The sequence below is a fragment of the Salmo trutta genome, chromosome 34 (genome assembly GCF_901001165.1).
Source record: "Salmo trutta chromosome 34, fSalTru1.1, whole genome shotgun sequence".
Classification (NCBI taxonomy): domain Eukaryota; kingdom Metazoa; phylum Chordata; class Actinopteri; order Salmoniformes; family Salmonidae; genus Salmo; species Salmo trutta.
This window is the reverse complement of record NC_042990.1, coordinates 31,085,214-31,109,362: the sequence shown is the minus strand read 5'-3', so window position 1 is coordinate 31,109,362 and position 24,149 is coordinate 31,085,214. Positions and strand designations below refer to the sequence as shown.

Sequence of the window (24,149 nt, the reverse complement as noted above, 5' to 3'; positions counted from 1 at the left end):
GTTGTGTACCAAATGGCACCCTATTCTCTTTATAGTGCCCTACTTTTTACTGTATTCAAAACTAGTGCACTATATAGGGCAGGGTTCCTCAATTGGTGGCCCACCAGTAAACTGTAAAAACACAGGGAAATCAGCAATTGTGATTTTAATTTAAGAAATCTGTTCCCCCCTAGTATTCCCACGCATAATAGAGAGACACGCGATCGTATACAAATGTAAGCACGGTTTGAAATTATTGTTTTATTCAAATATATCTGTTTGGGGTTCTTGCGGTCAATTTGCTGTTTACAAATTATATGTAATTATGTTCTGGCCCACCGACCATCCACTCAATAAAAATTAAAAAACAGCCTGCGGATAAATCTAGCTGATCACTTCCATATGGGCACCCATTTAGCAGACACTCTTATCCAGAGAAATTAGGGTTAAGTGCCTTGCTCAAGGGTACATTGGCAGACGTTGTACCTGGTCAGTACAGGGATTCAAACCCACGACCTTTCAGTTACTGACCCAACACTCTTAACCACTAGGCTACCTACCACCTAGTGAGCCCTGAAATAGGGAATAGGGTGCCATTTCAGATGCATGCCAGCTCTTTCCTCTCCTCTTCTGCCCTTGAGAAGGAGCACCCTTCACTATGAGAGCAGCTTTTATTCTCTACACAATGGAATGGAATACAGGGAGGAAGAGGCAGGCAGTGTCAAGTACTCTGGTGGTGAGCCTCTACTATCTGCCTTTACTATCTGGTGAGCCTCTTCAATACAAGCCTTTACTATCTGGTGAGCCTCTTCAAAACAAGCCTTTACTATCTGGTGAGCCTCTTCAATACAAGCCTTTACTATCTGGTGAGCCTCTTCAATACAAGCCTTCACTATCTGGTGAGCCTCTTCAATACAAGCCTTCACTATCTGGTGAGCCTCTTCAATACAAGCCTTTACTATCTGGTGAGCCTCTTCAATACAAGCCTTTACTATCTGGTGAGCCTTCAATACAGGACATCAGGGCTAGGGAAGGGGAGTGAACTATCTGGTGAGCCTTCAATACAGGACATCAGGGCTAGGGAAGGGGAGTGAACTATCTGGTGAGCCTTCAATACAGGACATCAGGGCTAGGGAAGGGGAGTGAACTATCTGGTGAGCCTCTTCAATACAGGACATCAGGGCTAGGGAAGGGGAGTGAACTATCTGGTGAGCCTCTTCAATACAGGACATCAGGGCTAGGGAAGGGGAGTGAACTATCTGGTGAGCCTCTTCAATACAGGACATCAGGGCTAGGGAAGGGGAGTGAACTATCTGGTGAGCCTCTTCAATACAGGACATCAGGGCTAGGGAAGGGGAGTGAACTATCTGGTGAGCCTCTTCAATACAGGACATCAGGGCTAGGGAAGGGGAGTGAACTATCTGGTGAGCCTCTTCAATACAGGACATCAGGGCTAGGGAAGGGGAGTGAACTATCTGGTGAGCCTTCAATACAGGACATCAGGGCTAGGGAAGGGGAGTGAACTATCTGGTGAGCCTTCAATACAGGACATCAGGGCTAGGGAAGGGGAGTGAACTATCTGGTGAGCCTTCAATACAGGACATCAGGGCTAGGGAAGGAGAGTGAACTATCTGGTGAGCCTCTTCAATACAGGACATCAGGGCTAGGGAAGGGGAGTGAACTATCTGGTGAGCCTTCAATACAGGACATCAGGGCTAGGGAAGGGGAGTGAACTATCTGGTGAGCCTTCAATACAGGACATCAGGGCTAGGGAAGGGGAGTGAACTATCTGGTGAGCCTTCAATACAGGACATCAGGGCTAGGGAAGGGGAGTGAACAAGTGAATATGGACACAATACGAAAAAGGATAGAGTTTTGTTTAAACAGGAGAAGGCCATGTTGGACCGTGTTTTGGAACTGAGGCCCATCTTAGGCAGCATTAGGTGGAACTATTTATAACGGAGGTTTTATGTTTGTGGGGGCGCCTGCTGAGAATCAACCAGTATTTCCTCCCTCAACACTTTGAATGTGACAACATGGAATTCTGTCGGGTGTCGTAAACTCCCAGTCCACCCTGTCATAACTCACACATATAAGCTTCCTTACGCGCCTGTCTGTGTGCTCTGAGGATTGAACCTTTAAGCACTCCGTTTTAGAGTGAGGCAATATCTTAAAATTAGCCAGCTTTTTCCATCTTTTCATCTCCTCTCAAAAAATATTTGGACATTAACAGCTGTCCTGAAATACACTGAGGTTTTTTATTTACAGTATCAGTCAAATGTTTGGACACACCTATTCATTCCTGGGTTTTTCTTTATTTTCCTTATTTTCTACATTATAGAATAATAGTGAAGAGTTCAAAACTATGAAATAGCACATATGGAATCATGTAGTAACCAAAAAAGTGTTAAACAAATCAAAATATATTTTATATTTGAGATTCTTCAAAGTAGCCACCCTTTGCCTTGATGACAGCTTTTTACACACTTTTCACACACCATTCCATCTGGTGGGACTATCATTTGTTTTTCAACAGGACAATGACCCAACACACCTCCAGGTTGTTTAAGGGTTATTTGACCAAGAAGCAGAGTGATGGAGTGCTGCATCAGATGACCTGGTCTCCACAATCACCCAACCTCAACCCAATTGAGATGGTTTGGGATGAGTTGGCCGCAGAGTGAAGGAAAAGCAGCCAACTAGTGTTCAGCATATGTGGGAACTCCTTCAAGACTATTGGAAAAGCAGGTGAAGCTGGTTGAGAGAATGCCAAGTGTGTCCAAAGCTGTCATCAAGGCAAATGGTGGCTACTTTGAAGAATCTAAAATCGATTTTGGTTTGTTTTAACACTTTTTTGGTTACTACATGATTCCATATGTGTTATTTCAAAGTGTTGATGTCTTCACTATTATTCTACAATGTAGAAAATAGTAAAAATAAAGAAAAATCCTTGAATGAGTTTGTGTGTCGAAAACTTTTGACTGGTACTGTCTGTTAGCCAGTGAACAAAGTCCTATTGTTAGTAACAGTCTGAATATTTTGGGTATGATTCATTAACACACTCACTAACAGGGAAGGATGAAGTAGCAGCATCCACCAGGTTAATGATACATCTGGGATGTATCCCAAATGGCACCCTATTCCCTTTATAGCGCACTGCTTTTGACCAGAGCTAGGAATAGGGAATAGGGTGCCATTTGGGATACAGCACTGGTTGATTGCGGCTCTAACATCTCTGTAGACTGATTTACATGTGTGTCATTGTATCCTATGCTAATGTCATTAGGACCCCTGGGACTCGGAGGGAATGCTCGAATAAAGAGGAAGATTGACAGTTGTTTGGGGATGTTTTCCTCACTATCTATCTATGTACTGGAACTAGGTCATATGACATACTGGGAATTCATTAGACAGAGGTGCTGCTACACAGAGATTCAAACCATTCTATTGTTTAACTGTATATAGAATATCATAACACCAGTATAGAGAGGAAAGGCATTATAACAAAGAACTGGAACCAACCTGCTAGTTTATTCACAGGTCAGACAGAACTACAGTCATATGTTTCTGTCATGTTGAAAACATCGGAAGTACATGGAGAGTTTCAATATGGATGAAAACACCATGTGTATCGCAGACCTGGGTTTCAAATGTTTCAACAGAATGTATTCAAAAACTTTGAGCGTTTGCTTGAGTCTGCCTGATGTGCCAGATGGGAAGGGTTTGCAGTTTTTGGGACTTTCCTGTTTGTTTATTAAGCCAGGCAAGCTCAAACAGACACAGATAAAGTATTTGAAAGCCAGTTCTGGTGTACAGTATCTCACCAGGATAACAGTCCTCACTCATGAACTCCAACTACCTGCAAGACCAGACTTAAACTATGGTCTCGGACCAATACAAGTTTTTCTATCAGGATTCAATCCAAGAGCTGTTGCAGACAGTCAGCCATCTCTAAATCATACACCCCGCTTCTTCTAAATCCACTCTGCTTCCAGCCCTGTGGGTAGTAATGCTAGCATGATCTGGACATCCTCGGTTTGTTTGCTCTACTGCAAGGCAATGAAGGCATGCAGCTTTGCTGAGGTGGTGATTGCTGTCAAATATCCAATAATTGACTCGCTATTTTCACAGTTGTCTGCTCTTTGATATCAACAAAGGGAAACAAACGGAAAATGTGATTCAATTAAAGGAACAACAGTGCTTTTCTTTCCGATGAGCAGATTCTCTCCTGACAGTTCTGACATTTTGTTTATCCCTGGACTGATGTTGTGTTGTTTAAAGCCCTTGATTTCAGCCCTTCTCTACCATTGCATAATAGGTATTTTGGAGGGACTAAAAAGTCCTTGATTTTCCGTCTATTATGCGGATATCTACATTTGAATGAGGGCTGAGGGCTATTTTAAGGGGGAGAATAACAAGTCCTTTCATCTAGCCAACCTTCGGTCTGTTTATACTGAGTCTGTTGATTTCCTTTGACTTTTTCACCAATGTACATCTCATCTGTCAGCGAGTGACATTTGTTCCTCTATTCTCCAAAAGCAGACAGTGGAGGACAGATCCAAAGTGACATATTGAATATTGCTGCCAGAGCTTTGGGCTCTCTAGGTAGTGAAGGGGAAAACACAAGCAGAAATAATCCCGATTATTGTCCAGCTCAAAAAAAGATATACATGTGTACCAATTTTTCATGCCTATATATCACACAATATTGCCATATTTTTTAACTTTGAACTGAATTATAAGGTGCATCAAGATAAACCCTCAGGGTCAAAAGCTGAGGATCTAGGAGAGATAATAGATCTGTGGACTAGATAGAAGGCCAAATAGTTCAAATATCCAAATCCTAAAACTCAATCTAGGGAGGTTCTTTGATGCTAGAGGTTCAAAAGATCAAAGAGAATGAGCACAGATATACTCTAGAAGAATTATAGGTGCACAAAGGGAGCTTCTAAGAGCTTTGGGAAGTGCAGCGCTTGGTGAATGGAACCAACATTAGTCCGATAAATCAGAGCTGGTAGGAGGCGATAAACGGCCAGAAATAGCTCTGGCTACGTCCCCAATGGCACCCTATTCCCTTGATAGTGCACTCCTTTTGACCAAATAATGCACTATATAGGAAATAGGGTGCCATTTGGGACACAAGCTCTGTAAGAGCAGAGAAGCAGACAATGGAAAAGCACATCCCAGACACAGAGCCCAGTGAAGTCAATGGGGACTCCAGGGGGATATCAGTCTTCCATGATACAATACAGCCAAGGGGGAAGCTACACACTGACTAACCTTAATGGGGAAGAGGAATACTAATAATTTGTTTTTCTCTCTGAAAACAAGATTAACCCCACATAATATTGCTTGTGTACCATATAAAAACTACAATTGTTCAAGTCTCATACCATGCAAATATATTTAACACATACATTATAAATATCACAAAGAAAAAACAGAAGACATTCAAAAATAATTTCTTATGCAAATGAGTGATCGTGGCTCACAAACCCAACAGCCTCAGCAATTTTTAGACCTTTATTTAACTAGGCAAGTCAGTTAAGAACAAATTCTTATTTTCAATGACAGCATAGGAACAGTGGGCTAACTGCCTTGTTCAGGGGCAGAACGACAGATTTTTACCGTGTCAGCTCAGGGATTCAAACTTGCAACCATTTCAGTTACTAGTCCAACGTTCTAACCACTAGACTACCTGCCACCCTATGAGAACATGAGAACATTACGACAGTCAGAAATTAGGTATGGGAGAAGAAGAGAAAGGCAGCAGTTGGGTTTCAGGGAATCTAGATGAATGTGTATGTGATCATCTTATTGTTCTGTTGGTTCCCTGACCATCAGTCAATCAGCACACTAGCTACCGCCAAACCACAGAATGTATTGCCTGCATGGTTGGAAGTTTCTCCTCTTCATGCTCTCTTTTTTCTTTCTTTCTTTCTCTCACTCTTTCTATAGATGTCTCTCTTTGTCTCTTTCCATTTATTTTTCAACAGTGTTTTTGTACGATTGTTCCAGCTTTGATTATTTTCAGGGACAGCCAGAGAAGGGATCCTTAACTCAGAGTGATAAAGGTATTCCTAACACCCAGTTTCCTTCGACATGAACAGTGTATAGGATGCTGCTATTGCAGGTAGCTACAGTTCAGCTGTGATTCTGATGCCGACCATCTCCTTTTCTTTTTACTACCATTTTTGGATTTAGCAAAATAATTTAAAGATGTAAAGCTAAAATAAACCATTTATGTTAACATTTTTTTTCGTGTAATTTTTTTATGCAAAAATCATAGCTTTGTTAGCAGATGTTAAAGCATTACAATAACTTGCAATAAAAATGAGAATATCACTGAAAAGTTATCAAAACTATAAAAATACAATCCTCCCATGTGGGGCAGCGGTCTAAGGCACTGCATTGCAGTGCTAGTGGTGTTACTACAGACATGGGTTCATTCCCGGGCTGTCCCACAACTGGCCGGGAGTCCCACAGGATGGTGCACAATTGGCCCAGCGCCGTCTGGGTTAGTGGAGGCTTTATGTGGCTCATTGTGCTCTAGTGACTCCATGTGGTGGGCCAGTTGCTTGCAAGCTGACCTCAATTGCCAGTTGAATGGTGTTTCCTCTAATGCTTCTGGATTAAGGAGTGTGGTTAGGTGGGTCATGTTTCAGAGGACGCATGACTCTACCTTTGCCTCTCCTGAGCCTGTTGGGGAGTTGCAGTGATCAGACTGAAAATTGGGGAGAAAAATGGTCCCAAACTGTTAACCCTTGTTTGGGTCTGTGGGACCCATTTTCAATGTTAACTAAAGGAAAATAATCCTGTGAAGAACATGTAAAAGAACACATTTTCATTGAGTGCACGCTGCACCCGAGGGTAATAAAAGTGTGGGAAAAGTATGTGTGTGTAGGTGAAAACAAGTAAAAAATGAAACAAAAAGGTCTGCTGTGTGCCTTAATCTCCATCTTCCTCCTCCCTGGGCCTGCTGTTTCAACATAGCACCAATAACCTGTCTGTCTCCCTGGCTTTCTGCCTGTCTCCCGCTTTTCTCGCACTCTTTACCCTTTGTAGTGTGTGAAACTACACAATGTTTTGCGGGAACCTGCACAATGTTATTACAATACATTATTTCGATAGATTCGATACATTGTAAAAAATGCAGTATTTTCCCATACTCTACCCTAGCCAGGTGCAAATTGGGGGAGGGACACAACAAATAAAAAGTTTTGCATGTGTGGCTCCTTACCCTGCATGGCTGGCAATGTGATAGGGATGCAACCAGGGCCGACGCGGATGGTGGTTACTCATGTACAGGACATGAAGTCTTCTTATGAACTGTTCAGCACCGACACCATCCAGAAAATCATTCTGGACTGCACTAATTTGGAAGGAAGACGTGTTTTTGGAGAGAGATGGAAGGAGATGGACCAAACTCATTTACATGCATACGTTAGGGTTCTTATCCTTGCTGGTGTTTTCAGATCCAATGGGGATTCCACAGAATCCCTGTGGGATGCAGAAACTGGCAGATAACTTTTCCGTGCAACAATGTCTCTGGAAAACTTCCACATTATTTCCAGGATTATCCACTTTGATAACCGAGACACCAGATGTTATGGCTGTATTGTTTTGTGGGTCCATCAGACCCGGGAACATTGGGTGAATAACTAAAACATGAACACCACACAAGGGTTAATGTAGCCTGACTAGTGGGTTCTGGTTCTGGTTCTATAGCTCTGCATATTGTCAGGCAACACAGACAGTTCAGCTGAATTGGCACCCGTTGGGACAGAGTCACGATAGAAGCACCGGAACCCTCTCCCTGGCCAACTAATCCTCATCATTAATCACATCCATAAAATAAAACATTTAACCAAACTGCCACATGTTCAATCACATGTTGTGTCAACAGTCAACACCACATTATTTAAAGAAATCCCCAGTCATCTGATCTGCATGCCGTATCAGGATTCTTGGAAGGTTTTTGTTAGCTGAGAATACAAAGGATCCAGTTTCTATAGCAGATTCGTCGGTCACACGGCATTCCCAGTCCTGGAACGTGGCCTCGTCTAAATATTTCTCAAATCATGAATGAACAGCACCAGCAGGACATTCTTCACAGTTGTATTGTGCCTGAATGGATCTAATTCCATCATTAAGAAAAAAATGTGGTGCCAGCCATAGAAATATAATAAGTAGAACGGAAAAACGTCACTCAGACCATGGCAATTTCACTGCATCCACATTGACTTTATTGTGAAAACCCACTCTAGTGTATTTTATTTCTATGTGAAAACCACTCTAGGGCCTCTTTTATTTCTATGGTGCTAGTGGCTCTATTCCCTGCAGTGCAGCCTGTCATATCGACCCCTACTGATGAAGTAAGAGGAACTACATGGGGGAAACATCTTCTGGAGCATCCCCAAGGGTTATTTACCTGAAATCCGATTAATCCTGTCATCTGAACCATGTTCTCATTCACAGTAACGCATCGTGAGAGAGCAGTGTTTGATCACCACACTATGCCCTACCTCAGTGGGGACGTTGTGTCTCAGCAGAGAGAAATATCAAAAAGGGTAAAGAGGAGAATGTTTACCTCTAGTGTTCGACAGACCACATTTGAGGTAAAAGAATGTTGGTAAGCTTGTGTTTGTACTCAAACGCAAACCGCTAATCCGGGTCCCTCAAATGTCACAATGAGAAAGGTTGTTTTTACCGTAGAATATCAACAGAATTGTGTTCCGTTTAAAAAAATGGCTTGCACATGTTTTGGTGTGATACAGAGAAGAGAGAGGGTGCTCTTGGAGGGGAATCATAATTTAAAAGAAAAAGTCAAAATTATAAACACAAATGGGTGCTAAGTGGCATTAAAACGCCAGGACAGCGGAGTCAATCACCACCTTCCGGAGACACCTGAAACCCCACCTCTTTAAGGAATACCTGGGATAGGATAAAGTAATCCTTCTAACCCCCCCCCCCCCTTAAAAGATTTAGATGCACTATTGTAAAGTGGTTGTTCCACTGGATATCATAAGGTGAATGCACCAATTTGTAAGTCGCTCTGGATAAGAGCGTCTGCTAAATGACTTAAATGTAAATGTAAAATGTAAAAAATACAAATCCAGGCACTGGTGTGAGTTTGAAAGTTAAAAAACTTTAATTTATGGGCTAAGTCAAGAGATTGTTAAATACCGGTGTATTTTAATAATTAAATGCTATTGTAATTAAGCCATGAGCACTGGGACTTTACATGAAAGGTAATTAACGTCACTTTGGTCATTTAAAATTCTCTTTCTTGAAATACTGCATGCCTAGCCCTAATAGAAAATAAGCACACTAACTTCTGGAAGCACCCTAACTTCTGTCTACTCTCACTATTCCGTCTTAACCTATTTCATTATCAAACGAGTGTTAAAAGGAAACACTAATGGCCTTTAAAGGGATGTATTTTTATGATTTTCTCTGTTTTGCTTAATCTATGTGAACAGTCAGTGGGCTCAAATCTCTCTCTCTCTCTCTCTCTCTCTCTCTCTCTCTCTCTCTCTCTCTCTCTCTCTCTCTCTCTCTCTCTCTCTCTCTCTCTCTCTCTCTCTCTCTCTCTCTCTCTCTCTCTCTCTCTCTCTCTCTCTCTCTCTCTCTCTCTCTCTCTCTCTCTCTCTCTCTCTCTCTCTCTCTCTCTCTCTCTCTCTCTCTCTCTCTCTCTCTCTCTCTCTCTCTCTCTCTCTCTCTCTCTCTCTCTCTCTCTCTCTCTCTCTCTCTCTCTCTCTCTCTCTCTCTCTCTCTCTCTCTCTCTCTCTCTCTCTCTCTCTCTCTCTCTCTCTCTCTCTCTCTCTCTCTCTCTCTCTCTCTCTCTCTCTCTCTCTCTCTCTCTCTCTCTCTCTCTCTCTCTCTCTCTCTCTCTCTCTCTCTCTCTCTCTCTCTCTCTCTCTCTCTCTCTCTCTCTCTCTCTCTCTCTCAGCATTGCCACAACTGGCCTCATAGCAACTATTTAAAGAGCAGGAAGGGAAGAGAGTCTGGACAGCTAAGTCTAAATTACCCCACTTTTTACTAATCACACAATTGGGTATGGCCTAATGCCTTTTATGTGTAGCAAAGCAATCTGCAGTGGATATTGTAGCTAATTTCCCAGGTCTGTCTAATGTGAGATACTTTGCACAGATCTAACTAAGTTTGTGAAATCATTACATTTAGGAATTTACCTTTGTGGTGCTATTCATTTGATTCAGTCTTAAAGCATTTCTGTTTCTGATGAGACTGTATATGAGAACACATTGGGACTATTTAGTATTGTTGGGAAGTTTCAGTGGACAAACTAATGATGACGAATGGCCATCCGTTGTGTTGTATTGATTAGAAGAGAAGGCAATAAGTCCTAAGTATTCATAATCAGGCCTGTGCATTGTTCTTATCTCTCCCATTTGTATTTCTTTATTTCAGATCGTAATAATGCAACTATGCAACTGTCTTGGTAAAAATAGCACTTATCGTTTTAAGACATCGTAAATAAACGTTCTCCTTTAATTCTTCCATTTACTAAAATATACTGTTAGACGGATGGTACAGGAAAATGTTGACAACCACATGAAAACACTTCCCTGTTGCCGAGTCTGTAACTTGGCATCTGGGGTGAGCTTACCACAAGTTTTGTACGTCTTTATAGATCATAGACACGTTAAGGCCGGTCCTCACATTTCTTTTGAGTTTTATATGTTGACAATAATACTTAATAAACTTTTCTAGAGTTTCTGCCTGGAGTTCTGAGGGAATGTGCAATCTATTACTTTAGAATTTGTTTTTGTGATTTAGAAAAACAATTTGTTTAAAAAATCTATGGCAAATCAAACAGTGTAATCCCAATTCTTTCAAATGATTTTACTGACTTTGATATAAAGTACAGCATATTACAACTGATTAATGAAAAAAGTGGACTATGGCCATTCCATCTATTATGGCAAACAGCGTACTCCCAATTATTTGAAGTTATTTCACTGCCTGTGATAAAGTTGTAAAAAAGGCACATGTAGTTGGTGGAATCGCCGTTTAATTCATGACCACTTGCGCAGCTGGGCCAGAGCGCTTTACTTAGGTCAGGTGGAAATGTCCGACAGATCTCAACTCATTAAAAAAGGAGGAGCCTCGTTGCTTTCTCTTCCCCAACTCCGTCTAATCCAGACATTCTGTGCGTCTACGAATCAACGTAAATCCACTGAATCATCTGAACCATCTGTTGCGATCGGGAGAGCGGGCCGTCAGTTATTGTTTAAAGTTATTATTGCGAAGCGTGCTTTGGAGGGCATGCTTCAAACCTACTGTGTTATGTCAATGGACATTGATCACGGCCCTACAAATCATCACAGGCCAATTATGCCATTGATATATGGTTAAAGTGTAACGAAATTACATGTACATACACTACCAGTCAAAAGTTTTAGAACACACACTCATTCAAGGGTTTTTCTTTATTTTTACTATTTTCTACATTGTAGAATAATAGTGAAGACATCAAAACTATGAAATAGCACATGGAATCATGTAGTAACCAAAAAATGTTTCAACAAATCAAAATATTTTATATTTGAGATTCTTCAAATAGCCACCCTTTGCCTTGATGACATCTTTGCACACTATTGGCATTCTCTCAACCAGCTTCACCTGGAATGCTTTTCCAAAAGTCTTAAAGGAGTTCCCACATATGCTGAGCACTTGTTGGCTGCTATTCCTTCACTCTGCGGTCCGACTTATCCCAATTTGATTGAATACATGATATTCTGTTTCCTTTGTTATGCAGCACAGACAAACTACCCAGTAAATATACCACTTTATGGTTAAAGGAATTCCTGCCTCAGTCTCCTCCATTTCTATCAGTCACCTGACCGGTGACCACCCGTTCACCTTCACTATTGTCAGTCATACCTGTCCAGCTACCCACACAGATTCCAAAACCTTTCCAAGTCAATGAAAACATGTCAAGATCTTTGAAATAACTGATAGAAAAACGAAGAAAAGAAGCCAGTAGAACCCAGAACCCTGTATGTTGACACGTAGGTGGCTCAAAATAAGCCTTTCTATATATGATAATCCATCTGTGGTTCATAACTCATGAGTCTTGATAAACTCCTTTTTTAAGTCCAGAAAAACTTGCTCACATTCTTTTTAGTGTGTGGTTTCAGTTATCACCAGAAGAAAATACCTTTCCCAAGAATCCCTTCTTTCTCTTCCTCCCTTTCCATCTCGAAGACAGAGTGATGTGCTTTTCTAAGGTTTTCTCCTCTCACTCATCATTGCAACCTGGCAGTGAAAGGCAAAGACAGGCAGAGGCAGCCGATGTATCATTATCTATCAACATCATGAGTAAACTAGTTCATTTTAATTAAAGGTTCTCTCTCTCTGACATGGCAGACATTTTGAAAGAGTTTTCAAAGTTTCAGCAGAACTTAAATTATACAGTTTTGTTAGCATTACAGGAGTTTTAATATAAAAATGTGTGATGTGAACCAAACACACCAACATTTTGTCAAACGCTGAATATATATATATTATCAAAAGAACAAAACAACTTGCTGAGATGCAGTGTAGGTGAGAAAGAAAGAAAGAAAGAGAGTGAACAGGGGTAGGTTCAGAAAGGGGAGTGGCCATGTCCCAAATACCCTTACTTGCGTTCTAAAGAGTAGGCATTTAGGGTATGCGAAAATATAACGTTTTATAGAATGTGAAATTTTGAAAACTGAGTATGCTTTAAATGCCTGGATGTCATACTAACTAGCCTTTTCATCTAGTAGAATCTGCTGCACACTATTGAAGAAAACAATTGTCTTTGGAGACCCACTTGTATTTGACAATAGCTGATAATCGCATGAGGTGACACGCTGTACTGAAATGAACGAATGGCGGGAATAAACACAATTGTGCATCAGATGACACATTCTCAGTATGGAGGAGTAGTATGTTGATATTTGTTGCTTACTGCATACATTTGTACAAAACAGTACGTTCTAAATAGTATGTAGTACGATTAGTACACAGTACGTAGTTATAGTAAGTAGTAGGCAAGACAGATTTCAGACATGGCCAATGGGCTGCAGGACACTAGTTATTTCATCATGAGCCCTTGGTCTCTAGTTAAATAGTTCACTGAGGAGCATGCTGTGGTTCAGGGATGGAGAACTCAAGCCAAGCCGTTGCTCTGACAAGCTTGTTTAACGGTAGCCGGGGGCCTGTTCGCCACTGACCATGGTTAGTAGCTCTCAACAGATTGTTATCTAAGGCTGAGTTGATGCATGTTAGCGCAGCAATATAGAAATCAATAGCATTATGTAATCAATTGTTTTTAAACAATTTAAAACCAATACATGTATCAAGTATAGAGTATAACCCCAAGCCCCCTCCCTCAGAAGGGGAAATTGGTATTATAAAAAAAATGTGTGGAGACAATTACAATGTGTAAACACTGTTCACATAACAGTAGCCTAGATAAGAATACAATTGTGCAAGTATATTTAATGTTTTAATTATATTTTTGTAAATTTGACATTTCTCAAATTCCGTACTCATCTCCTGTATCCACCTTTGTTTTGTAACCTTCTCAGGAGATTGAGAAGGTCAAACAGAGGAGAATGTTGATCATTTTTGGTTGCTTCCCAAATGGCAGCCTATTCCCTATATAGTGCACTACTTTTGACCAGAGCCCAATCGGTCTTTGTCAAAATTAGTTCACAATATAGGGAATAGGGGGCCATTTTGGGATGCATACTTCCTTTGAAGTCACCAAGACAGGCCCCAGGGTTCATAATCAATAGAAGAAAAACAAACCAATGTGGGGTTGATTGTTCCTGGCGTACCTTATGACAATTAAGCATTATAGGCTGCTTGTACCAAAGTTAGTTAAATATAGGTCGCCAGGCAAAACACAATCAATCAGGAGTAGAACAATTAATTCCTATTGAGAGGCCGTCTTGACCGAGAGACTTGGGAAGGGGAAGCATAATCAGTCAAAATGATAAATGTCTCACAACGGTTAAGGAATGTCCGTGAGAAAATGACAGCTGTATGAATGATAATTTTCAACCAGACAGTTATTCCAGTCTCTCTGAGAGGCTTGTGTGATATTTTGATTGTAAAACAGTGAAGCCTTTTTGCTAGCTAGGCGAAGTCTGTGGTTCTTCTGGCTGGAATGAGAACTAAGCATTCAATGCTGACTGTCAGTGTTTTCCTCAGTTTTTAGCAGAAGCTGATCTGTTGTGGCCTTTCCATCCAATCCTTATGATATGTGTAGATGTATGATGCATAGAGCATCTGCTCATTAATCAAGCTTGTATCTACGGGTTAAATCCCCATGACAGCGATCTGAAACAATCTGCACAGACTTCTACCCTGTGTGAAACATCTGCACCAGTCAGGCCTCACGTCTTGCTCTTCATTGTAATCGGGTGGCTGATATAAATACTATGCTATGCATGCCAGTCTCTCTTGGTTAAGAGTTGAGGAGAGACTGACTGCATCACTTATTTTAATACGAAACATTAATGTTTTGAAAATCCCAAATTGTTTGCATTGTCAACTTACACACAGCTCTGACACACACACTTACCCAACCAGACATGCCACCAGGGGTATTTTCACAGTCCCCAAATCCAGAACAAATTCAAGATAGCATACAGTATTATATAGAGGCATTATTGCATGGAACTCTGTTCCATTTCATATTGCTCAAATAAACAGAAACCCGGTTTTAAAAAACATAAAGCAACACCTCGTGGCACAACGGCTCTCCCCTATTTGACCTAGATAGTTTGTGTGTATGCATTGATATGTAGGCTACATGTGCCTATTTTTTTAAATTGTTGTAGTTCTGTCCTTGAGCTGTTCTTGTCTATTAATGTTCTATATTATGTCATGTTTGATGTGGACCCCAGGAAGAGTAGCCTCTGCTTATGTAACAGCTAATGGGCTGTATAACATCTGGCCGTGATTTGGAGTCCCTGTCACAAACCTCTTCGTCAGAAGATATGTTGAAATCGCTGTCGGACAAAGTAGACCAATATGCAGCGGATTGCGTGCTCATCATCATTTATTTTAAATGTGAACATAAGGAAAAAACAATAAACAAAACTCACGACAGGAACAGTGTAGCAGGCTAAACAAAAGCAGTGCTAACATACAACTACCCACAAGTGACAAACAAAACACACACCTACTTATAGGACTCCCAATCAGAGGCAACTAGAAACACCTGCCTCCAATTGAGAGTCCAGCAACCAAACCTGCACATAGAGAACTTAATCTAGAACCTACTCATACACCACAAAACCCCGGAACACATAAATAACACACCCCTCTAAGCTATACACAAAAAAACCCACCATACAAAACAAACATACCTCTGCCACGCCCTGACCAAATAATAGTCTATACTGGTCAGGACGTGACAGTACCCCCCCCCCCCCCCAAAGGTGCAGACCCCAGATGCACCTTACACAAAACCCAGTAAATACCCCAAAACAAACAGAAAAATCCCCCTAAACTAAAGTGAGGGAAGGGAGGGTGGCTGCCTACACCCTTGTTCCGGATCGTAGGCAGACCTCTTCCGTTCCACACTGTAGGTAGACTCATTCGATACACAGTTAATCCTTTTTATTATTCGGATCGTAGGTAGACTCACCCGGTTCTGGGTCACAGGCAGATTCCCTCGGTTCCGGGTCACAGGCAGATTCCCTCGGTTCCGGGTCGCAGGTAGGCTCCCTCGGTTCCGGGTCGCAGGCAGACTCCCTCGGTTCCGGGTCGCAGGCAGACTCCCTCGGTTCCGGGTCGCAGGCAGTCTCCCTCGGTTCCGGGTCGCAGGCAGTCTCTCTCGGTTCCGGGTCACAGGCAGTCTCTCTCGGTTCCGGACTAGACACTGTTGCCGGATACTCTGGACTGCACGCTGGTGCCGGATACTCTGGACTGCACGCTGGTGCCGGATACTCTGGACTGCACGCTGGTGCCGGATACTCTGGACTGCACGCTGGTGCCGGATACTCTGGACTGCACGCTGGTGCCGGATACTCTGGACTGCACGCTGGTGCCGGATACTCTGGACTGCACGCTGGTGCCAGATACTCTGGACTGCACGCTGGTGCCAGATACTCTGGACTGCACGCTGGTGCCAGATACTCTGGACTGCACGCTGGTGCCAGATACTCTGGACTGCACGCTGGTGCCGGGCTCTTGAGGCTGGGCTGGTGCACTGGAAGCCTGATGCGTGGTACTGGTACTGAATGTGCCAGTCTGGGGACACGCACCTCAGGGCTAGTGCGAGGAGCGGGAACAGGCCGAGTCGGACTGGGCTGGCGCACTGGAAGCCTGATGCGTGGTGCTGGTACTGGATGTGCCAGTCTGGGGACACGCACCTCAGGGCTAGTGCGAGGAGCGGGAACAGGCCGAATAGGACTAGGCTGGCTCATGGGAAGCTTGGTCCGGGTTGCTGGTACTGGTCGTGCCGGACTGGAGGTACCGACTTCCGGGTTAGCACGAGAGGTGGGAACCGGAAAGACTGGGCCATGAAGGCGCACAGGTGGCCTAGACCTCACCACCTGCACAACCCGTCCTGGCTGGATGGAACTAGCAGCCCTGTACAAGCGGGGTGCTGGTATAGGGCGAACTGGGCTGTGCAGGGGCCTGATGGTTGCCGTACGTAGAGCGGGCGTAGGGTAGCCTGGTCCTAGGAGGCATACCGGCGACCAGATGCGCTGCACAGGCATCCTCCTACCAGGCTGGATGCCCACTCTAGCACGGCATCTGCAAGGGGCTGGAATGGCGCGCACCGGACTGTGCGTACGTATGGGCGAGAGAGTGCGCACCTCAGCGAAACACGGCGCTCTCCACCTCATACGCTCCTCCATACTCTCACGGGTAGCTGGCTTATGGCTCTTCCTAGGCCTAGCCAAACTACCCGTGTGCCCCCCCCCAAAAAAAATATTGGGGTGCCTCTCCGGCTTCCTCGCCAGACGTGTCCCCCGGTAGCGTTCCTGGTCCACCCCGGCCTTCTTCCACGGGCCCTCTCCAGCCAGAATCTGTTCCCAAGTCCATCTCTCAGTATAGTCCATATGTTCCTCGTGCCGCTCCTTTCTCCACTGCTTGGTCCTGTTGTGGTGGGTAGTTCTGTCACATTCCTCTTCGTCAGAAGATACGTTGAAATCGCTGTCGGACAAAGTGGACCAATATGCAGCGGATTGCGTGCGCATCATCATTTATTTTAAATGTGAACACGAGGAAAAAAAATTATAAACAAAACTCACGACAGGAACAGTGTAGCAGGCTAAACAAAAGCAGTGCTAACATACAACTACCCACAAGTGACAAACAAAACACACACCTACTTATAGGACTCCCAATCAGAGGCAACTAGAAACACCTGCCTCCAATTGAGAGTCCAGCAACCAAACCTGCACATAGAAAACTTAATCTAGAACCTACTCATACTAAAACATACACCACAAAACCCCGGAACACATAAATAACACACCCCTCTAAGCTATACACAAAAAAAACACCATACAAAACAAACATACCTCTGCCACGCCCTGACCAAATAATACAAATAATCCTCTATATTGGTCAGGACGTGACAGTCCCAGCGTTGACCCAGCGTCGTCGGGGTTTGAAAGGAGTAGGCCATCATTGTAAATAAGAATTGTTCGTAACTGACTTGTCTAGTTAAATAAAGGTTAAATAAAAAAATACAAATAAATGGGGATCCTAATAAAATACAAAAAATACCAAATGCTACTGAATGTCAGTGATCATCAAAGAGTGATCATGTCTGAAGCTATAATCTGGCTCAAATTTAAGACAGCCATAGGAGTAACAACATGGCTGGCTGAGAAACAATGCATGGTTCAACAGTATTCCAGCTGTCTCCTACTTTGCTGAATTGAATCCTCACATTTGTAAGTGAAATCTACATACCAATAGTATGGTGCATTAACTAACTCAAAACCAAAAGTAAAACCAATGTTGTTGGGAGAACCACTGCCATTAAATATCCCCTCTGCTCTCTCTAGATGAACAGTTCCATTAACAGAAACCCTCTCCTCTTCCTTCTCTCTTTCCACAATCCATGTCAATTAAATATGGTCAGAGTTAGACCCCTTCACCCAGGAGAGAACGAGAAAGCTATCAAGGGAGACATGACATTGACACAGAGAGGAAGTAATAGTCTGGAAAGGGCAGGGAAGGCGATCCCTAATAAACGAGAGAGAAAGATTTCCACAAAGGCCCAAATGAACATATACTAAAAAAAATAATAACTTTAACCACAAGCATATGTATGGCTTAGTTAATTTATATGAAGGCGTAAACTCCGTTCATCTACACGTCTTCTGCTCACTGATCATAACCATTTTAGATTGGATACTGTAACGATGATGCTGAGAGTCAGGAAGCAGGTGACGAGTTTAATAATAACAAACGTAGAGCGATACAAAACAAGCACGCGTCTAGACATGAACGCAAAACCAATACTGCCTGAAGAGTGATGCTAGGGGGTGGTAGATAAAGGGTGAGTAATTAGGGTAATGATGAAGTCCAGGTGTGCCTCATGATGCGGCGCAGGTGTGCGTAATGAGGGTTGCCAGGTGTGCGTAATGAGGGTTGCCAGGTGTGCAGAATGAGGGTTGCCAGATATGCGTAATGATGGTTGCCAGGTGTGTGTAATGAGGGTTGCCAGGTGTGCGTAATGAGGGTTGCCAGGTGTACGTAATGAGGGTTGCCAGGTGTGCGTAGTGATGGGTTGCCAGGACCAGTGGTTAGTAAACCAGTGACGTCAAGCACCAGAGTGGGGGAGCGGGAGTAGACATGACAGATACATTAGGCTGCATTGTATCAATCATGAAACAACAGAAGGAAAATAGCTGTAAAAAAAAATAGCCTCCATGTAGGACTGTTGGGAGAAATGGCATTTTGAGAAAAATGGCTTGGCTGGGTTCTGAGGTTGTCCATGGTCTTTTCATGATGAAAACAAACTCATTACTGACATTTATATTTTAATTAATTGTACAACTTACACAAATAGCAAATGCCACGAAGTAAAATCACAATAATGCATCAAAATCTTTCCAAAAACAGATGCCACTCCCTCATTGGACTACATTACATCTGAATCAGAGCCAATATCTCTACTCTCATAATAGAATCAGCCTATATCTCTACTCTCGTAATAGAACCAGAGCCTATATCTCTACTCTCATAATAGAATCAGAGCCTATATCTCTACTCTTGTAATAGAATCAGAGCCTATATCTCTACTCTCATAATAGAATTAGCCTATATCTCTACTCTTGTAATAGAATCAGAGCCTATATCTCTACTCTCATAATAGAATCAGCCTATATCTCTACTCTCGTAATAGAATCAGAGCCTATATCTCTACTCTCATAATAGAATCAGCCTATATCTCTACTCTCATAATAGAATCAGCCTATATCTCTACTCTCGTAATAGAATCAGAGCCTATATCTCTACACTCATAATAGAATCAGCCTATATATTTACTCTCAAAATAGAATCAGCCTATATACCTCTACTCTCATAATAGAATCAGCCTATATCTCTACTCTCATAATAGAATCAGAGCCAATATCTCTACTTTCATAATATAATCAGAGCCTATATCTCTACTCTCATAATAGAATCAGCCTATATCTCTACTTTCATAATAGAATCAGAGCCTATATATCAACACTCATAATAGAATCAGAGCCTATATCTCTACACTCATAATAGAATCAGCCTATATCTCTACTCTCATAATAGAGTCAGCCTTTATTTCTACACCGCCTTTCCTTCCAGTTCTCTTCTGCCAATGACTGGAACGAATTCAAAAATCACTGAAGCTGGAGTCTTATATCTCCCTCTCTAACTTTAAGCATCAGCTGTCAGAGCAGCTTACCGATCACTGTACCTGTACACAGCCAATCTGTAAATAGCACATCCAACTACCTCATGCCCATATTATTTCTTACCTTCTTGCTCTTTTGCACCCCAGTATCTCTACTTGCACATCATGATCTGCACATCTATCCCTCCAGTGTTAATGCTAAATTGTAATTATTTCGCCTCTATGGCCTATTTATTGCCTACCTCTATGGCCTATTTATTGCCTACCTCCCTACTTTTCTACATTTGCACACACTATACATAGATTTTTCTATTTTATTTTATTTTTATTATTGATTGTGTTATTGATTGTACGTTTCTTTATGTGTAACTCTGTTGTTTTTGTCGCACTGCTTTGCTTTATCTTGGCCAGGTTGCAGTTGTAAATGAGAACTTGTTCTCAACTGGCCTACTTGGTTAAATACAGGTGAAAAAAATAAATAATAAGAAATAAATAGAATCAGCCTATATCTCTACTCTCATAATAGAATCAGCCTATATCTCTAATAGCCTATATCTCTAATCTCCTATATCTCTACTCTCCTATATATCTACTCTCATACGCTCTGCATAGGATAAAGTGTGATCGAAGCACTCTCACACAACTATACTGTACATCAGCTCCACCTACTGATGCAGACGGATGTTCAGTATAGTATAGGTAGACAGTGTAGTATAGGAGAGCAGGAGGATACTGATCTTGGGTCAGTTTTTTAGGAATGAGGGAGGGGAAGCTGATCCTAGGGCCATACCTAAGGGAAAGTTCATCCCGGAGTGTAGTATATAGGACTGAACGTTAGGTAGATACAGCAGGGCTCAATCACTGGAAATGGTTAACAGCTTAGAGTGGGGAGAACTGGCACACCACCCAACACTATTCAAAATAGATTCAGAGAGAACAGCTCCTCTTTGTGTTCCAGCAGCTTAAAAATGTCTTCGGTAGTTCGAAGACAGCTGATCATGTTGCTTCAAGAACATGAGTGATACGCGCTCATTTCAAACTGACAGCACACATATTGCAACAATTATACTTGTAATGTAAGATTCACATCCTGCCATCGTTAGCTCTATGCGTTGTCCTTCAAGCATGCTTCAGGGTCCCCCGCTGTCTATAAGTTTCATTACTATGTTATGGGGACGTAATTGTTTATGGGATCAGCTGCATCCATACATCAGTGTGAACAAGTATCCAAAAGGGAGCTGTATTCTCTCACACTAGCTTCATACACAACTGTATATTTTATAATGAAAGAAAACTCAACACGTCATTCTGGCTGGATAATGTCTTGACATAGCCCGCAGTAAAATGTTTTACTGTCGATAAAAGAGAAAGACATATTTTAGAAAACCACTTCAAGATGAAGTTGCACGAAAGCATGTCTTACACAAAATCTACAGTACACAAAAGGCCCAAGGACAGAATGTCCACACAACAACTAACACATTTCATCACATTTCATTTAAAGCTACAATTTGGGATTCAAAAAACAATATGGAAGAATGGAAATGGCTGCGGGGGATAGTGTGTGTCTGTGTGTGTGTGTGTGTGTGTGCGTGCGTGCACGTGCGCATGTGTGTGGCATTTTCCCAGGGCACATCCCAGGGACATGACAGCACCAAGGTTTAACTTTCATTTGAATTGTATCTCCCTCCTTGCTCTCCAGACTCTCTTCTCTCTGCTGTCCCGTCAGTCGGGCATATCTGCCTCTCCACTCATCACTGATCACACAGCTGATGTATTACTCCCCAATCTCACAGATAGAAAGAGCAACCAGACATATGCAACTGAGCTCCAATCGGCCTGTGTGTTCGTGTGTATGTGTGTGTGTGTGTGTGTGTGTGTGTGTGTGTGTGTGTGTGTGTGTGTGTGTGTGTGTGTGTGTGTGTGTGTGTGTGTGTGTGTGTGTGTGTGTGTGTGTGTGTGTGTGTATCTGCGTATGTGCGTGTGTTTCTGTCTGTCCTAGTGTCCCTTCATATCTGTGCACATTGCTTTTACAGCCCCTCAGCCCATATCAAATCAATGCCGGTTCAGACAGACAGACAGACAGACAGACAGACAGACAGACAGACAGACAGACAGACAGACAGACAGACAGACAGACAGACAGACAGACAGACAGACAGACAGACAGACAGACAGACAGACAGACAGACAGACAGACAGAGGGTAATACATTTCCTTAAACATGATTACATTAACAGAACTCATAATTTCAACGAGGCCTCCCATCCAGATATAGCCACAATAGCCACCTGGGTACTTTCTGTCCCTGGCCCGGTCAAAGTAGTGTGGTATGTAGGGAATAGGGTGTCATTTGGCTTGTAGCCTTACTGATTCTCTGTAAGTATAGATTTGATGTATAAGAGGAACGGTTTAAGGCTCTGTCATGGCAGTTATCACTAGATTTAGTCTCGTCATTAGAAGTCCATATCAAGTCGTCGCCTATCAAATCGTCTGAGTGGACACACTGTGGTACTATTAAGGCTATACCACACTCCGATTTATACAAGAGCTTAGTAGTCCAGTATGCTTGACTTTTGGTCCAGCATTCTGTCTGTGAGACGTTGATAACAGCCACTGTCTCCCCAGACACAATCACAACCACATCTCATTCACACACTCTTCATGAGGGAAAAGTGGTGCTGCTTTAGGCACATTAATAATATTAATGCTCAACTGGCTACTTTGGAATTGTCTTGTAAAATATTGTGCTCCTTTAAATGGCACTGCTAGGACACACAACTGATTCAACTTTAAATCTGCCCAAACCACTGAGAGGGAAAGTGGCTATACAGTATGGGAAGGGGAAATTGTAGGCTAAGCAATGTTTTGTACAAAAGCTTTGAGAAAATGTCTTACATCAGCATATCATGCTCAAAGAAAAATCCAGAATATGTGTCAACAGCATTAGTCTATTTGGCAGGGATGGGTTTTTAAAGGTATGACACATTTTAAAACTCGATACATTTTACATTACAAAGCATTTTATTTGTTTCGTTTTATTTTTATATGAAATAAATCATGTCACAGCCCTATAAACCATGTTAAATTGTGTGAGACCGGTTGCTTGATATGGTCAAGCAAATATGCCATCCATTCCGAAATACACTTACACTATGTCCGTTTATAGTCACGGCTAAATCATCAAATATTTCCCATTGTGTTTCTTTGGTGTTTATAACATATTTTATTCCAAATATGACCCAGCATTATACACAGAGTTGATGAAGGGTCACTGCCATCCGCTCAGCACAAGCTGCGCAACTGAAAACAAGGGCGCAATTTATTTATGTAAAAATTGCAAAATTGAACTATCATCAATAACTCTTGATTAGCAGGCTATGTTATTGTATTACTGGAGTGAGAGATAGTGACAGACAAATAAGAATACGAATCCAAAAGTGATTAAATAAATGCAATAAGATAATTGAAAGCTCTTACCTTGGTAAAGTTGGGTTGAAAGATTGAAATTCAGTAATCGGGGTCCAATAGTAAAGTATTTCAGAAGAGCCCGATGTTGCAGCCTATGTAGACGAAAAGCTTGTTCTGAAACTGTCTTCCATCGTCCGTGATCCTATTAAACGAAATGTCAATTTACAATATTTTTTTAAAAAGGAGAAAAATTGTCCACTCGATATAATAATAATAATAAAATCAATCAAGTGCGACAATTGTTTAATGAAGTGTAGTCATGAAGGCTACTTTTTATGACTGGCGCGTGGTTAACGCTTTCGCGGTGATAATGCCTCGTCTGTAGCCGTTAACTCTGTGACAGTTCACCAACCGGTAATCCAAATGCATCTAACTGCCGCTTCCTGTTTCGCAGACGGTGCATGTGGCGGAGCTTCTCCTAGGATTGTCACTGCCCGGCAGGTTTCAGCACTCTGTTAAACACACTGCATGGCGAGGTGCGAGCATCTCAGTGTGCTCTTGTTTCTGACTGGCGCTCTGATCTGGGCACGAGTGATGGAGTCTCGAAAAGGACAATCCAGGTAATAAACGTGTAACCCGATGGAAATTAAGATTCCCACCGGTTGATTATTGCTGTTGTTATCATCTTCCTCCTCAGTAGATCTGGTAGGCTATCCTATAACAGTTTTTGATTGGCTATTGATTCGTTGAGAAAATGTTGAACTAATTATTCATATTTTTATTCTATACTGAACAAAAATATAAACGCAACATGCAACAATTTCAATGATTTTATTGAGTTACAGTTCATATGAGGAAATCAGTCAATTGAAATAAATGAATTAGGCCCTAA

The 24,149-nt window shown here is 42.1% G+C and overlaps 1 protein-coding gene across 1 annotated transcript in view; it reads right to left on the bottom strand.

Annotated features, from left to right (window-relative positions):
- The window catches only part of calcr (calcitonin receptor), an 81,076-nt gene extending 57,551 nt beyond the window's left edge, over positions 1–23,525 (bottom strand). The window contains exon 1 of the mRNA XM_029732623.1: positions 23,327–23,525. The gene's annotated coding sequence lies outside the window, so the exon portion shown is untranslated. The remainder of the gene's footprint in view (positions 1–23,326) is intronic.
- Positions 23,526–24,149: the final 624 nt, after the last annotated feature.